This window comes from Mirounga leonina, unplaced genomic scaffold (assembly GCF_011800145.1).
Source record: "Mirounga leonina isolate KUSES-001 unplaced genomic scaffold, KU_Mleo_1.0 Mir_321, whole genome shotgun sequence".
In the NCBI taxonomy this organism is placed as follows: domain Eukaryota; kingdom Metazoa; phylum Chordata; class Mammalia; order Carnivora; family Phocidae; genus Mirounga; species Mirounga leonina.
In genome coordinates, this window is record NW_023270680.1 from 5063949 (window position 1) to 5079251 (window position 15303).

Here is a 15303-nt window from a genome sequence, read left to right on the forward strand (position 1 = left end):
ATGACCTGAGCCGAAGGCAGATGCTTAACCGACTGAACCACCCAGGCGCTCCTTGAGCTGCTATTTTGGAACAGGACTGGTCCTGGGAGAGGGCTGCTGATGGAACTCTTTGTAGAAAGTCTTAAACTAAAATTAAGGAAAAGAATATAACTGCTTTTCCTTTCTGAATATATCACAGAAAGTCTGGAAAATGGGGGAACACAAAATAGTCCTAAGTCCGGCCTGTGGCAAAGCAGTTGGGCTAATTTGGGGGTGCAGAGTCAGAGTGGCTGGGTGGCAGGTCAGCTTGAGGACAGGGTGATGGACCCAGTGGACGGAAGACGGCAGGTGACGAGAGGTCCTCCCAGGATTCGGTCACAAACCTTTCCTCCAAGGGAAGTCAGCATCATGCTATTTATCATCTCTGCCTTGTGTGCTTCACCTTCATTTCATGGAAGCACATGGAAATTCTGTTTCTAGACAAATGTTGAGTCCTTTAACATATACAGTTCCGTAATAAAAATACAAGGAAAAAAAATTATCCCTGATAAAGGGAGCATGCATGGACACATTTGTGCTGAGGCTCGGAGTCTGCAGGCCCCACAGGAGGGTCCGACCCCTGGGGGGGTGCTCTGCTGGTGCTCTCCCCGCTCCCTTCACCTGCTGGTCCCAGCACCTCTTCAGGGAACGCCCACGGAGCCAGAAGGAGAAGCAATACTCAGATTGTTCCGTTTCTCTGCTTATTAGCACCTCTGGGGACAGCGCAGGACCCCGCAGGATCTGGCGTCTGGCGCAGGGCCATTTCGAGTTTTCTGCGGCTCCTGTACCCTCTCTGTCACTCTTGTCCTCCTCGGAGCAGAGATACAGGCCTCCTGGAGTGCACTTCTCACACCCCGGAGCGCATCTGCAGGTGGAGGGGCGGCGCGCCCGCCTGGGAAGCCCCCGCAGGGGCCTCGCTGTGAGTCTCCAGCTCCCGCCCTGGCCTCCCTGAGGGGTGGGGGTACCAGCACCTCCATCTGGGACGAGGAGGCCCAGAGACAGGACGCCGAGAGGGCACCCACACCACCGGCCTCCCTCAGTGGCACGTGTCTGACGAGGAACAGAGACATCCAGACGGCTCGAGTGCCTCTCCCGGCCAGCCGCGTGGCCTCCCGCGGCTTCAGCCTGGCACCGCGAGCTGTCCTGCGCTCCCAGGCTCGTGCCTCACCTCCGCGGATTCATGTTGTGGACTCACTGGAGTATGTGCTCATCGGACGCCGTTGGGCTGGGGCGATGAGAAACAGCCGCGTGTAACAGGCGCGAAGGAAGGCGTGCTCGGACCCGCGCGCATTAGCCACAGCCATGGACGACGCTTCCCTGAACAGGATTAGCAGCAGAGCAAGTGTCGAGAGATCTAATGCCTTTAATTTTTATTCTCAAAAAGGAAACCCTGCGGTTACCCAGTTTCAGCAAACGTCACCCAAAAGGTGGTAGAACTACACACAGTCCCTGAGAAGCCCACAGTTGCTCTGGTGGCCAAAGGCAAGTGGCAGGTCGCTCCTGGGAAGGAGGCCATGGGTGGCGCTCTCCCACTGAGAACTGGTCCTTCCGGCACAGTTCCTTGTGGAGAAATGCATGTTTCCCCATCGATGATGCTCCTTTTCCTTTCCCTTCAGAGCGCGTCTGCCTTCCTGTGGACTCCGAGCGGCTAGGCGGGGCCCGACCCTCCTCCACACGCCCATGGAGACCACTACCGAGGCCCCCATTGTTCAGGGAGCAGCTACGAACCACCCAGGACTGGGCCGCATTCCCGGGAGATGGCGTGTAGATGATAGAGCACCCCCCGGGCCGTCCGCCAAGCCTGGGAATGCTCCTCACCGTCAGTCCCCATCCGAAGTGACCGCAGCTGGGGCATGCCCCACGTGTGCTCAGAGTTGCGTGAAACAACAACCAGGGCGAGCTCTCTGCCTTTACGCGTCTTAAAGCAATTTAGTATTCTACATTTAAAGAGAGCCAGGAAGGCGGCTTGTGATTGGTATTTCTCTCTGTGGTACTTGCAGACTCATAAACCAAGGAATGCAATATAATCACCCATAGCCACATAATTTCTTTATCCTTTGTATCAGACATAATACGGGTCGTAGTCAAAATTTAATAACAAACCAAGTAGGGCTGGATAAAAGTTATCATTAGGAGCTGGAAACATGCTTGCATTTATTTTGCTCTGCCCGAGTCTGGCTATCACACCTTGTCCGAGCAGACTGTCGCCTTCCAACGACACCCTTCCAGGGCAATGAGAGTCCTCCTGGGGCCGGACGCTGCGACCCGGTCCCTCCACAGCAAACGTGAGCCTGTCGGAGCAACTGTGGCCTCCACTCCGCCCGGTGGGTGGGTGCCACGTGCCACGGGGACGCGCCGTCCAGCGCTGCTCTTGTGGTCTCCGCTTGTGGGAGGCGGCGAGCTCAGACCTCACGGGAAAGCAGGACACCGATACGTGCACATTCTGTTCAGAAGCTCCTGATGGGTGTACTGCCTGCAAGAAGCTGCTTACTTTTATTTCCAAGAAAACTGCAAACAAGACTTTGACCTCTGACAGTCCTTTCAGCCCGTCCCCCGAAAGCAACGAAAGCCTGGGCCACACGAGGAAGCGTGCAGACTGGGAAAGTACCCACAGAAGACGCTGTGGCTGGATTTGTGAGCCATCCAGGAGATGCAATGACACGGAGGCTTTAAGGGTGTCCCCACGGCGCTGCAACCACGTGTGCTGGGAGCCTAGGGTTCAACACCCCTGCTCCGAGAGCCCCGGGGTACCCACATGCTGCTCGGAGTCACCCGATGTGCGGGGGCTTCAGGAGTCCCACAGGGCAGGACACTGCTGTCTCCAACTGGCCTGGGACATTCTGAAAAGCTAGACTTAGGGATGGACCTGGAAGCCCAGCAGGGCAAGTCCCCACAAACGAACCACACGGCGTCCGGCCGGGCGTGCTGGCTTCAGTGTTGCGACCCCCGGCGTTCCTTACACCGTGAGCCAGCACCTGCGTTCTCTCCTGCTTGGCCCTGAGCTGGGAGCAAAGTGTGGGTGCTGCAGAGGAGGCTGTGGCCTGCCTGAAACACGGGACAGAGATGCAGGTGCGGCCACGGGGCCGGGGCTCGGCCCGCACTGCTGCTGGGTCACAGCACGTTGGCACAGACTTACGGCCCCCTCCTGAGGCCACGGGGTGGGTGCCTGAGTCCTGCCTGAGACCCCAGGGAGGAGTCCAAGCCAGGCTGCTGGGGGACTCCGGAAGCCACCCTCCAGCAGAGGTCCAAGCCCACCGGAAGCCAAGACCCCAGAGAAAAGGAGATGTGCACGGACCTTTCTCCAGTGGGGACAAGGCCAATGCTCTATTGCTGAACTTCCCAACAGGGGTGAGAAACGAGACTCCCACTGTTAGCAACATTCCTGCATTGACGGATTAAGCTCCCTTTTACCAGCACGTTGGTTAAAGACTTCTTTGGGAATAGTAAATGCTGGTAATCCACATCCCCTGAAACATCAAACTAAGAGTACTTTTATTCCACTTGACTCTATCATCAGTGCTGTTTGTTGACATTTTGTCCATCATTTATTTTGGGTAAGAAAACACTGTGTTGGGCGACGGCAACAGAGCTTTGCACTTCCCACCTCTCATCCTATTTCCACTTTGCACATGAATTACAGGTGCACAGGTGCCGAGAGCTAGCAGGGGTTGGGATCCAAACACGGCCTTCTGACTCTGCATTCCCTAAGGCCACCAGTCCAGAGCCCGGTGCTGGACACATGGGGGAGGGTGGGGTCCTCCCGTGGGCAGGGCGGGGAGCGGGCAGCGCAGGGGTTCCCTGGTTCCCTCTGGTTCCCCCAGGGGCATTTGCGGTGTGTAGGAACTGCTTGGGCTGCTCAGCTGGAGGGGAGGTGCTGCTGGCCTCCACCGGGTGGAGGGTGTGGCTAGCACCCCTCAGTGTCCAGGGCGCCCCCACGGAGACTCAGCCCCCGGTACCCGAGGGCCAAGGCTGAGCGCCGGGGGTCAGGAAACCGGGACCTGGGGGCTGTGTCCAGCGGGGTGCGTCGGTGCCGTCCTGCCCACAAAATTTCGGGTCTCCCAGGCTTCTGCTCCCTCCCGCGACCTCACGGGTCCACTGGATCTTACCTTTTCTGAAACACATCATCTGCCTAACGCCCCCGTCTGTGCAAACACTCTCCATGGTGCCCTGGCCTCTCTGCTGACCACGTCCAGGAAGGTAGTTGTGTTATTACTGGAAAGCTCCAAACACCAGAGAGCCTGTATTCATGGCCCTGAAACAGGCTTTTTTATTTGGGCTCATTGCGATTCCTCCGTCCTCTGGAGCCACCAGGAGGCTATTCCCTTTGCCAGGATTGGCCACACGCTCATCCCATCCCTCTTCGTTCTCCTTTCCTTGCTCGGGCCGCACTGCCCTGGCAGGCCCTCCCGGTCTGTTCTCCTCCGTTCCGATTCTCCTCGGGCTTCGGGCTGCCCTTTGTGGGCAGAGCCTGGAGCTGCGGGCAGTCACACAGGTGGCCAGGTCGCCCCCGTCCCCCAGTCGGGATCTCCCTCGGCAGGGCCCTGCGGGTCTGCCGGACAGCTCGGGTGCCTCCGCATGCTCGTGACTCCCCAGGGCATGGTTTTCTACCCTTCTACTATTTCATCCTTACTTTGGTGCACATAATCCTTTCAAGAGAGGCCTTAACTCGTCCCTGGGGCAGAGCCGGGTGGAAATCAGGGTCTGTGACCGCCCAGCTGGCCCCACAGGTGTAACAGCAGAACAAAGCTGGGCGACCTGGGTGCCCGCCCACCCGAGTGCCCCCAGCCCTGCTCGGCACATACACCAGTGGGGAAGGTGGCCTGCCAGAGCTTTTGATTTTGTTTAAAGTAGAAGTCGGACCTCTGGGTTATTTATGTAAAATTTCTCAAAACTGCGCGAAGCAGCTCCAGAGCAGGGATCGGAGCCCACATGCTGGCGTGGGTTCCCAGAACCACCCGACCCTTTGCGAATGCAGGCCTGGCCCTGCTCTCCTGGTGACCCCGGCTCTCACCGGGCTGCAGGCTTCACAGGCCACTCCTGCCGTTCGAGGGTGACTGCCCTTCACGAAGGACGCAGAAATGGCCCCCTATGTCTCAGAGGAAAGAACTAAGAAGATCAAACTCCACATTTTGGGGTGTGTAAGTCCAAGAAGGCACCAAAGCTTTTCTTCTGATCTTGCTCCTGACGCCTGGACGGCAGCCGTCCTCATCTGAGCCAGCAACCTCCTGTCTTTATTTCTGAGTCATTTCACGAGGGACATTACAATGCTATGAAACATAAAGGTGGAGAGTGATACTTTTAAAACCTATGTTCATGACCGAGTTTGAGGCGCCATGGACTCCAGGGTAGTTATTTTCACGACAGGATGGTCCCATTGGTTACACATGCTCGACGCTCATTCATTCCTGGCTCCGGGCCGGCCCCGGGACTCAGGCCACGGCAGCCACGCGGCCCCTCCTCAGTCCCACGGGGCTGGGCTGTGACCACAGGAGGCTCCGGGAGCCGAGCCGGCAGTCCTGAGAGATGCGTGTCCCCTTGCCTGGGGACTAGGAGGACAGCCGGCAAGGCTTAAAAATAGAAAAACTCATGAATTTAGAAATTGTGGTACATAATTGCTATTGAGTACAACTTCAAACTATTTTCTTCCTCGGAAAATCAATATCCTACAACCTCGAGAAAGCCAGCGTCAGCTCGAACAGGAGTGCCCAGAGACAGAAACGGGGTGGGAGCACTGTGAGCCGGTTTCCCACGGAAACACATCCCCAAGCCTGGCGCATTTCTCCTAAAAATATTCTGTGTCCAGCTTTCCAATAATACGTATCTGCTGTCTTTTGTGTCACTTTATCCGGAATGAAGTTTCATTTTGCTTAAGATGATCTTTCTCAAGAAAAGCCTCACATGTAGGTGGGGAGAGAAACAGGTCAAGTGGGAAAAGCCGGGGGCGGCCAGTGACATGGGCTATGCGGGGACACATGACTGGTGCAGGGTCACACAGAATGGCCCTGCTGGCGGGGGGGGGGCCCTCCCTTAGAAACCCCAGGTAGCCCAGCCAGAGGAGACAGGAGGCCCTGGGGAGAGGGAGGGAAGTCGGGCGGGCGGGGGCCGGGTGGGGAGGAAGGGGTGAGACCCCCCCCCGCAGGGCTGCGGTCTCCCAGCTCTGCTTGCCCACGGCCTTCCTTTAGATAGTTGCTTCTCAGCTCTGCGGGCTGTGGGGTTGACCGTAAGCCGTGACCCCTCTGCTGGCATCACAGGGCATGAGTCTGGAAGGGATCAGCTCGCCTGACCATCCTGAATCTCAGCCACTCCAGAACCAGGCCGGCCCCCGCTCAACAGACGGCTGACGGGAGACTCCCGCAGATCCGCCAGGAGCCAGGATTGCCAGGGGAGAAGGTGGGCTCTGTGGACATGGTGCCAGAGCCCTTGGGAGACCTCTTCTCCTTGACTCCTGCCAAGGCGGCAAGAAACAGGCCTCCTGTCCCAGGTGTGGAGTGATCACGTCCTGAAGGGAAATGAGGGGGTGCATTCCAGGAAGGCCAAGGACCCCAGGGCGGGGTGAAGCCAGGAGTGGAAACTCAGCAACGCCCGAAGAGTGGTTTTCATGCGCTTGGGGTGAAATGCTCAGATTTTCTCTTTTTTTTTTCAACCTAAACCAATCTGAGATACCTACCAACTTCCCCCAAAACTTCCCCGAAAAGTTGGGATGGAAAACAAAACCCCAGGAGCCTGCATGGACCAAACAGACAGCCCTGTGGCCTCCAGCCTGGGCAAAGGCTGCTCCAGGCTGGGGGTTGACAGCTGTGACCCTGGGAGGGGGTTGGGGGGAGAGAGGCACCCACAGGTCTCCCGCTGGGGACATAGGGACCCACTACACCTGCACATAAACACCCGGAAATCAGCCATGGTTCACGGCGCCATCAACATGGATTCCTGAGATGTTTAGAAAGGGCATACGCATCCATGTCTGTAAAAGTACTCGGTTTGTTTGCTGCCTGTCACTTGCTGGCAATCCCGGGCCACAATTCACAGGGCAGGAAGGTGGCTAGTGACCGGTGACCGGACAGCCTGCACCCAGCTCTGAGCTGGTCTGTTGGGCAGCCTCCACGGACTTGGGGGTTCGCCGCCCCGGGCTTGGCTTGAGAACGTGGGCACGGAGGCCACCGGCAGCCCTGGCCTCAGTCGCCTGTCACAGGCTCAGAGCGGGCGCTTGGGCTCCGAGGGCCCGCTGACTCGCTCCAGGCCTGTGTGCAGGAGACGCGTGAGCGTGGGGCCTGAGCTCAGACCCGCGTGCAGAGCCAGCACTCTTCCTGAACCGGGGGAAAGCCCTCCGCCGGCCGCCCTTGGGGCCTGTGGTCTCTTCCCTTAGAAGGGCCGCGTGAGCATCCCTGTGCTCCGACACGTATGCGTGCTCCCCACCAGGCCCGCTTCCCGCCGCTGCGGCCGCGGCCCCGGGCCCGCCTGTCCCTCGCCTCGGCGGCTCCCGCGAAGCCTCCCAGAGTGCAGAGCAGGCATTCATCACCGCCGCGGCAGCCAGACTCTTCACGACTGAAGACAGTCAATCGCTCCTGCCACTGCGTGACTTCAGGATGTTAATGTGAAGCCATTTGTCACTGTTCCTCCGAGTGACTGTGGAACACACGCAGCCACTTCATTTCTACGTCCACGCCGGCGGCCACGGCCCACTCCCACCTCCCCACAAACCCGCGCCTCACCGCTGGGCACCGGCCGCTCGGCCCTGACTTTTCTGTGGGCGACTTCTCCTTTGTAATCTCCCTAAGCCATTATACAGAGGGAGGGAGGGGGCGGCAAGGGATAAACCTGCAATAAATGTGGGATTTGGGAAGGGTAATAAAATCGGAGCAATTTGAATGAACTTGGCAAATAAATTTAGAGTTTCTGAACTATCAGCTAATTCTACAGATAATCACTTGTGGAAAGACAGGCTATTTTAAAAACAACTCATTCTCTCTGCTTTCACAACGCTACATAAAACAAGAGATTAATGAAAGCATTCTTCACACGCTCACTTTCCCAGAACGCACAGACCGGCTAGAAGCTGGGTGGTTGTTTACGGCATCTCCATAGGTCCGTGCGGGAAACACGGGAGCTTTTTCTCCCACAGCCCCCGCGTCTGCCCTGTGGATTCTTCTCGGCTACCCCCTGGTGACAGCGGTGAGCAGTCTGGCCATTTGAGTCTGGCCGGCGGTCTCCGACGGGTCAGTCCAATGTGGGTTCCCTCCTCCTCCAGTGGGGAGGCTGTGCCCACTCCCCTGCCTTCTTGTCCTGGTGTCTGACCTGCGGGGCCTCGTGCTCCTGCAGACCCTCCCGACCCCTGTGGCTCCACGAGCTGTCCTCCCGCAAGCATGCCTACCCAGGTGCCTTGCTTCTGCTTGGCTGCTCACATCCCTCTGGTGGCCCATGACCCCACCCGTGGTGACCCTGGTCCAGGCGCCGTGTACTGTAAGCTCCGCAGCCGCTCAGGCTCGGTTTTCTGCAGACGTGTGTCTCTGCTGGGTCCACTCCAGGTTAGGGGGTTAGAGGCCGGGCTTTCCGGGGGGCCCCCCTTCAGGCCCCTCTCTTCCAGGCTTGGGGAAGGGAGCCTCCCCCAGTGGGAGTGGAGGGAGCACGTGGGAACGCGGATTCTGAGCTCTGAAGAGATGCGGTCCTCAGCAACTCAGGGCTGCCGTGTCCCCTGCAGGCCGTGTCCCACCGGGCAGCCCAGTCCAGCCACCCCCACGGCACGTCCTGTCTCGGGGACCAGCCTCTTGCCCTGGCATGCAGGAGGACTTCCCACGTACTGCCCGGCTCCCAGCATGTAGGATTTCTGCCGGAATGGTGGCCCGTGGCCCAGAGAAGACCACGCTGGCAGGAAGGGCAGCCCTCGCAGTCGGAGGGGGTACAGCAGGGAGGTGTGGGGGGGCTAGTGGAAATGTTTTCCAGGACGAGAATTCAGGGCTCTCATGAGCTCTTCAGGCTTTAGTGGCTGTTTTCGTCTCTCTTCTATCACGCGGATGGCGGTGGGGTCTCTGGAATGAACTTGAGCCTCTACTTGGAGAAGCAAACTCACCAAGGTGTTAGCGTGTGGTGGCCGGCGAGCTGGCCACCTCCAGTTCTTCCCTTGATGGGGCCTCGTAGGTTGGCCAGCTGGTGGAGACAGCAAGGCGAAGTTGGAAGAGGGTCAAAACCTCCTTTCCCAAGGAAACCTTCTTCAGTATCTTGTCTTCTGGAATTCTCCACCTATTTCCCTCATTCCTCAGTCTGACTGGACTGAGAGCACGTTGCCGATATCACCCAGAAGGGAGCCCACCAGCTGATCAGTTCATTGGGGCCTGTTGATCAAACCTTTACCGGTTCCTTATTTATTAAGTGTGAGGCACTGTGATAGCCCTGTGGGGGCCATAAAGATAAGCAAGACATGGGCGCCTTTTCTGAGGATCTGTCCATCCATCCAGGGAGGCAGGCCTAGAGCCGTCAGTGTCAATGACCCTGATGACTGGGAAGATGTGGGAGATGCTATAAGAAACAAACTTCCTTTGGAACTTAGAGGAAAGAATAAAACCTTTGCCTGGGGCTCAGAAAATCACTCATATAACGATCTCTTTCCAGCCTCACAGTACTGCTAGGGGCCACTCCCAGACACCTTCGGGGTCGAGCAGGCCAGGCACCCCGTGTGCACCCTTGAGCCATCTTTGGTCCAGCGTGGGATTCGGGTGGGGGGGTGGGCGCGGTGCTGGTGAGTGCCGCAAGCCACCCTCACCATCTGTTCGGAAACAATACTAAAATACCAGAATATATTCATGAATTTCTCTCCCCCCTACAAAAGCAGACGACACTCTTAGTCATTGTTATGGGTTGAGATGTGTTGCCTCCAAGCAAAGATGTACATGGAAGTCCCAACTCCTATGTTATGGACTGAGTTTGTGTCCCCCCAAGTTCATGGATTGAAATCCCCCACGCCCCCAGGGTGGTGGCACTGGGAGGTGGGTCCTTTGGGAGGTGATTAGGTCATGAGGTAGAGCCTCATGAGTGGGATTAGCATCCTTCTAAAAGAGACCCCTTCCACTGGGTGGGGATGCAGTCAGAAGACACCATCTATGAACCAGAAAGTGGGTTCTCATCAGACACCAAATTTCCTGGTGCCTTGGTCTTGGAATTCCAGAATTGTGAGAAGTCAGTGTTTGTTGTTAAAGCCCCAAGCCTGTGGTATTTTTGTTACAGTCGCCCAAACAGACTAAGACCCCCCAGCACCTTACAATGTGACCTTATTTGGAATAAGGTTGTTGCAGATGTATCTACTTAAGATCAAGTCATAGGATGGGCCCCAATCCAATGTGACTAATGTCCTTATAAGAAGACAGCCATGTGAAGACCGAGAGGTGCAGGGAGAGCCCCACGTGAGGATGGAGGCAGGGAGTGCAGGGCTGCAGCTATGAGCCAAGGAATGCCAGGGACTGCCAGCCCCCAGAAGCTGGGACACACAAGGAGGGTCCTTCCCAACAGACACGTTTCCAAAGGAGACACAGGGATGGCCAACAGACACATGAAAAGGTGCTCGACATCGCCCATCGTCAGGGAAATGCAAATCAGAACCACACTGAGATACCACCTCACACTTGTTAGAACAGCTGTCATCAAAAGGACAAGAAATAACAGGTGTTGGTGAGGATGCGGAGAAAGGGGGACTCCCGTGCACTGTTGGTGGGAACGCAAGCTGGTGCAGCCACCGCAGAAAACAGTGTGGAGGGTCCTCAAAAAATTAGAAATACCGTGTTCTCAGGCAATCCCGCTTCTGGGTATTTATCTGAAGGAACTGAAATCAGTACCTGGAAGAGATGGCTGCACCCCATGTTCATTGCCGCATTATTCTCAACAGCCAAGACAGGGAAACAACCTAAGCGTCCACTGATGGATGAACGGACAAAGAAGATCGGTGTGTATCTGCACAGTGGAGTATCACTGAGCTATAAAAAGAAGGAAATCTTGCCATTTTCAATGACATGGATGGACCTTGAGGGCATTATGTTCAGTGAAATAAATCAGACAGAAAGACAAATGCTGTGGGATCTCTCTTGTATGTGGAATCTTAAAAAAGAAGTCAACGTCATAGAAACAGTAGAATGGTGGTTGCCAGGGGCTGGCGGAGGGGCTGGGAATGGGGAGATGTTGGTCAAAGCGCATAAAATCTCAGTTATAAGATGAGCGAGTCCTGGGGTGTCATGTACAGTATGACGTAGTTAACAATCTCATATTAAATACTCCAAAGTTGCTAAGAGGGCAAATCTTAAATGATTGTGCCACAAAAACCAAACACAACCCCCAAAAGCATCATCTAGAACGTCAAGGAGAGCGCGGGCTCGCTGACACCTTGATTTCAGACTTCCAGCGTCCGGACTGTGAGAAGCCACGTGTGTGTTGTCTTCAGCCTCCAGGCAGGCAGTCGGGGGCCGCGGCAGCCCTGGGAGCCTGGTGCAGGCAGAGGGAAGCTCTCTAAGACACGCCTATTTGCGAGGTAATTTCGCGATGCATGCGTGTATCTACAGCCCGCTGAAAATCCGAAGGAATAGTCAACAGGAAATCTTTCACTGGATGGTGCTGGAATTCCTAACTGAAAATGAGATATTGAGTGAAGCATGCCCCCTGCCAAGAAATTTCTCTGGTTTGAAAAGCTCACAGGAAAAAACTGAAGAAAGAATCATCAAAAAAAAAAAAAAAAAAAAAGGCAGGAAATATTCTGTTGGACATTGTTTAGAACACTCACTCTGTTTTGGCCAATAAAAGTGAATTATACTCTCATTTTTGCTGGCAGAACTCAGTCTGTGTCTCAGTGGGCTTTGAGCATGGTGAGCATGTTGGGTCAGGGGACGCCTGCGCCCCCAGGCTCCCGCGGGTCTGCCCCGGCTCCTGGGCTTCCCTCTGCAGGCAGCCCCTCCCGGCCCTCCCGCGGCCCTGGCGGGAGACACGCATCTTCACGGAAGCAGAGGGCCTTCCCGGGGCCCAAGGCCTGGGCGGCTCCAGCGTGACCCTTCCCCACAGGGTTGGGCATGCCCCTCACGGCTGTGCGGTTTATGCTTCTCATCTGTCGGCGGTTGTGTGGCCCACGGATGATGCCCGTGGATATGGGGGTTCCGCTCAGGGCTCCCACCCGGATGTGAACCCCGACTTCCTGTCGCCCTTTGCCGCGGTGGCCTGCAGAGCTGCGGGGGCGCTGGCCCGGCCCCACCCCCCCACCTAACTTGGGGGGGCTTCTTACTGCAGCTGCCACTGCCCTCGAGGTACACGGGTCTGTAGATGTTCTCATGCCCCAAACGACTTGTAAGTGTTCTGGCTGCCCAAATCACAGAGGTCAAAGGCCACGGCACTGAGACACTGCGCGTCTCTGAGAGCGGCGGTGAGGGGAGCCCCACGGCCGGCGTTGCAGGCTGGCCCCGCGCTGGGGTCCGCAGGCCAGGAGCCGGGAGCGGCCGCGGGCGCCGGATGCGAGCTCCGTCGTACCAGGCTGCTGCACGCAATCCTGACCACGTCCCGCCACGTCCCAGGCCCACGTGGGGTTACAGTTGTACCAGGTGCTTCCTGAAGACCCCTTTCGGCAAGGTAGCCCCCGTTTCCCCTGCATCAGGGTTTTCACGATTTTCTCTTGGTTTTCCCCCAAGCCTCATTGCCTGACATCGTGGAGACGGAGGTTTCTTGTGAGATCCTGTTGGCAACTGCTGTCCCACCCCTGGAATAAACGCAGATTCTGGGAGGCCAGAGAGCCGGGGTGGGGACAGCCCTGTGCTCTGGGTTCCAAAGCCCACGTGGCCCACCAGCATCAGCATCCTGTTGCAGACAAGGCCACGCCTGGGCCCACCGGCCTCCACGCACATGGCACCACGTGCCCTGCAGTCCTCGCCGCTCCGAACCCCACGTGTGCACGCGCACAGACCGCAACCTAACGAGGTCTATCTGAGCTCACGGCTTCTAAGAAGTCCCTCCACCTGCACCCGGGGCAGGTCCCGTCTCCGTCAGGTCACTTTTGTGGGGACAAAACTAAGGGTAACAGAAGATGGTGGGTATTATTTCCTTTTTGTAGTAGAAATTACAGACGACAGAGAAGCGGAAGAAATCCCACCCTGTCACCCACTGTCATTCCAGAGCCAAGAAGACGCAGACTTCCCGGTCTCGTGGGGACGTGCCCCATGCCTGGAAAGACGGGCGGGCTAGCGTGCGGCCCGTGACTGGGAGGCATTTCTGAATCAAGCGTCACAGGTAGGTGCCCACCCCCAAGCTGCGGAGAGACCTCTCACCTCCGGGAAGAGCCCCGGCTGGGTGGTGTGGGGAGCGGGGTGCAGACGTGACCCTGAAGCTGCTGCTCTCCCTTCGGGGTCACGCTCGGGGGTGGGGGAGGTGGACGGCTAGGAAACCATCTGCCACCGCAGTCCCCTCACCCCGTCCCGCGGAGGGGAGTGCCGCCTGTCCCGGCCCCACTCTCTCCTGGTTCCCAGAGCACACAAACCCACCTTCTTCCAGAAGCAAAGAGGGGGCTGAGGCGGCTGAGGGGGCAGAGCACAGTCATCCGCGGAGGACTGAGGGGCGCGAGGCGCTTAGGGGAAGCAGGTGATCCAGCCCCCGCCCTTCCTCACCTGACCTTCCTGACCTCCCTCTGGACACCTCCCTTCCCAAACAGGGTCCTCTCCCAGCCATGGGCCAGGAACACGGCCCTCTGAGGGGCAAGGGGAGTGCCCTCCTGGGGTACTTTGGGGCTTGGAGAATGGTAGTGGCACCGTGACACCACGAAGGGGACGAGCCCACGGGGGGTGGGTAAGGGGACGCTGCTGGGGCAGAGGTCTCTGAACTTCGCGATGTGTGGCCAGTGTGAGCAAGAAGAGAACCGCCTCTCTGCACGTGGAACAAGAAAGGGGCTGGTGGGACCGATGTGGTGCCGGGCAGGAACAGGGGAGGGGGTGCTGGCCGCTCTGCCCCAGGGCCTGTCCTCATGGGGCCGGACAGGACAGGAGCCAGAGAAGGCAGCGGGGAGGCAGGGGTCTCTGCGGGCACCGCATGGGTGGTGGGCCAGACACACTTTTCCAGCTTGGAAGGCGCCTGCCGGGTGCTCGGTAAACAGCCACCGAGTCACGTCTCCGCTCACACACACACACACACACCACTTCTGTGTCTATTACACCATTTCCCAGACACACTTCGTGCCCCAGCTGCACGGCACAGGGCGCCTCTAAGATCTCCGTAAACCCGGATTTTCTCTAATTCAGACGGGCCACCTAGTTCTGCTTAATGAGGGGAGATTTGCTGGAAGTTCAAAATTGAATTAAGGGATGTTCAGAAATCCTCTTTAGAGAGGAGCTCCCTCAGTCAAGCTGGAAACCAGGCTTCTGGGAATCGCGGGGCTGTGCCAGGACGCAGGGGTCCCAGCCAGCAGACAGCTGTTCCCGCTCCCTGTCCCCGCCCTCGGGCTGCCGGCCGCCATGCATCTGAGTGCTCCCTACGCTCATGCTCCCTAAGGCCCGCGGGCTGCTCTCCTCCCCTGGTGTCCCCGCCACAGCTCAGGATGCGCGTCCCCACAGAGCTCATGGAGGTGTCGCCCTGGCCCAGCCACCCACAGGGGGAGGCACCCCTCCCAAACCAGCCCTCGGAGGCCCTTGACCTTTGTCCTCCTTCCTGCATCCAGCGGTCCCCACACCCGGCAGCTTTTATTTCCCAGACAGCTTCTCCCGCTTCCTTTCCCACTACCAGGGGCTCAGGCCTCACGTCTCCTGCCTTGAACACTGGGGCAGCCTGCTCCCTGGTCCCCCCGACCTGGGTGGCTTGTGTCGGCGCTGAATGATGCTCACGGTGAGGAAAGTTAATGCACAGCGGGCTCTACACTTTCAGTTCGTACGCTCAGGGTCACGCTCTCGTAAGGAGCACTGACCAAACGCAGGGCACGGAAAAATGGCAGCACTAGGGGAGCTGGGAGACGGCAAGCAGCCGGCAAGCACGTCTCCGTCCCCTCCCTGTTTCACACGGCGCGTCCAGATGACGCTGATGCTTCAAAACCAGGGCTCACAACCCAAGAGTCAAGGGCAAATATACCCAAATGGGCTTCTAATTTATTAAGGATTTAGATTACCCGGGACTGAAGTGTGTTTATTTGCAGAGGCTTGCTTACTAGTAGCTAAAACTTCCCATTGTATCTTATAATCCATACTTAAAACACAGCAATTATAAAAATAAACAATTTTCTATTTGAAAAAGTAAGTATTTTCAAGCATCAGGTCACTAAAGTATCTTTTGTCTATTATCGGGGCCGTAACA